The following is a 2,815-nucleotide window of genomic DNA, read 5'->3' on the forward strand; positions in this document are numbered from 1 at the left end:
ACAAGCCCCACAAAGTCTTAAAACGCTGAATTCTTTTCTGGCCTAGCACTCTAGGTAATAAAATACTCAAACAGATCATCTTCAGAAAATATTTCCAATTCAACTGAGTACTTGACTTGCCTGAAATCTACCCCCTAGATCAGGTATGAGAGGTGGGGACCCTATTTCTGGTTTCGATTTCACTTCTCTCCATGCCAGTGACCCCTTCCCTGGTCTCTGCCCTCACTGTCTCTCACCTAGACTATGGCAAGTCTCCTAATTGGTCTCCCTGCCTCCAGTCTCCCCTAGTCTTAAAATCTATTCTCTATACTAATGACAGGGTAACCTTCCAGAAGCACTGCTCTGATTATGCTGCACCGATTTGAAAAACTCTGCAGCGGTTCGCCTTCGACTACATATACAGGCTAAAATCTAAACTCATAGGCAAGCACTGAAGATGCTGCGTGATTTGGTCTTCCAGACCCATTTACTGCCCCTGTAGCCACACCAAACTACCTGCCATGCAGAGTACACACTCTATGACCTCTGACCCTTTGCTCATGTTCTGGTTCTGTCTGTCTAGGAGGAGCCAGCCCTCCCTCTCCCTCCTGCTCTACTCCCCCAACCACTGACAAACTTGGATTCTCCAAGATCCAGCATAAATATAATCTCCTCTGTGAAGCTTTACTGAATTTTCCAGGATAGCGTTAGTCCCAAGATTCCATTTCGTTCAGCTGACACACACTCAGTGTCCATTATGCACAACGATACAAAAATGAGAAAGTCTACAGGTTCTGCCCTAAAGGAGCTTGGAGAATGGCTGGGGAGGCCAGGTAAGAAAAACATTACAAGACAGTGCAGTAAATGCTGTGGGTAGGGGTTTGTACCAAGGGATGGCCAAAAGGCACATGAAAAGCTGCTCAACATCATTAGTTATTAGAGAAATGCAAATCAACACGACAATGAGGTATCACCTCACACCGGTCAGAATGGGTACCATTAGAAAATCTACAAACAGTAAATGCTGGAGAGGGTGTGGAGAAAAGGGAACGCTCTTGCTCTGTTGGTGGGAATGTAAATTGATACAGCCACTATGGAGATCAGTATGGAGGTTCCTTGCAAAACTAAAAACAGAGTTACCATATGACCCAGCAATCCCAATTCTGGGCATATACCCAGAAAACACCATAATTCAAAAAGGAACGTGCACTCCCAAGTTCATTGCAGCACTATTTATAATAGCCAGGACATGGAAGCAACCTAAATGTCCATCAACAGATGAATGGATAAAAAAGATGTGGTACATATATACAATGGAATATTACTCAGCTGTAAAAATCAAGGAAACTGGGACATTTCTAGAGACATGGATGGACTTGGAGACTGTCATACAGAGTGAAGTGAGTCAGAAAGAGAAAAACAAATACCGTATATTACCACATATATGCGAACTATAGAAAAATGATACAAATCAACCGGTTTGCAAGGCGGAAATAGAGACACAGATGTAGAGAACAAACATATGGACACCAAGTGGGGAAAGCATGGAGGGTTGGGGGGGAATGAATTGGGAGACTGGGATACCAAATTGTACACTCTAAATAAATATATGCAGTTTATTGTAAAAAATTAAAAAATAAAAAGTTAAAATAAATGTATGCAGTTTATTCTATATTAAATAAATAAATAAATAAAATGGATAACCAAAAAAAAAAAACAAAAAAAGAAAAACATTACAAGACAGTGCAGTAAACGCTGTGGGTAGGGGGTTTGTACCAAGGGCAATGGAAACACTTAGGAGGCAGTCAATAAACCTGCCTGGAGAGGTCAGGAGGGGACGAAATGTGAGCTGTGTCTCAAAAGAGACTGAGATGGGGGCTTCCCTGGTGGCACAGTGGTTAAGAATCCGCCTACCAGTGCAGGGGACACGGGTTCAATCCCTGGTCCAGAAAGATCCCACATGCCGCGGAGCAACTCAGCCCGTGCGCCACAACTACTGAGCCTGAGCTCTAGAGCCCGAGAACCACAACTGTTGAGCCTGTGTGCCCCAACTACCGAAGCCCACGCACCTACAGCTCATGCTCTGCAACAAGAGAAGCCACGGCAATAAGAAGCCTACACACCGCAGCATAGAGTAGCCCCCACTCGCCACAACTAGAGAAAGCCCGTGTGCAGCAACAAAGACCCAACACAGCCAATAAATAAATAAATACATAAATAATTTTTTTTAAAAAAGACCGTGATGTGAGATTGAAGATGCAGAAGAAAGAGTGAGAGAAATTCTGAGTTTGATGTAGGACACGTTGAGTTTGAGGGACCTATGGATCATTCAGGAGCAGACATCGAGTGGGCAGCTGGAAACACTAAGGGTCTGGAGCTCAGAGAAGAGTTGTGAGGTGGTGGTGGGTGTCTGGGAGATGTCAGCACTTAACGGTGGTGGAAGCCATGGGAGCGGGTGCGAGGTAAGGCTGGGAAGGAGGCTGATTGCACAGATGGCCCCTTTACCAAGGGCTGTTGCAGTCTAACCTCTCACCCACTTTTTTTTTTGAGGGGGGGCATCTTGCGCAGCTCGCAGGATCTTAGTTCCCTGACCAGGGATTGAACCCAGGCCCTGGCAGTGAACGTGCTGAGTCCTAACCACTGGACGGCCAGGGAGGTCCCTCTCACCCCTTCTTTGTGTAGCTCAACTGCTACGTTGAGTGCAACTCAAGGGCAGATATTGACACTTGTTCATGTCAGCACCACTCCATCTCCCCCGCACCTTATTTACTGCCTGGCATAGAGCAGGTGCCCAACACCTGTTTGCTGAATACTTGAATAACAGTCACTGAAATGA

This window comes from Hippopotamus amphibius, chromosome X, assembly GCF_030028045.1.
Source record: "Hippopotamus amphibius kiboko isolate mHipAmp2 chromosome X, mHipAmp2.hap2, whole genome shotgun sequence".
NCBI classification, from domain to species: domain Eukaryota; kingdom Metazoa; phylum Chordata; class Mammalia; order Artiodactyla; family Hippopotamidae; genus Hippopotamus; species Hippopotamus amphibius.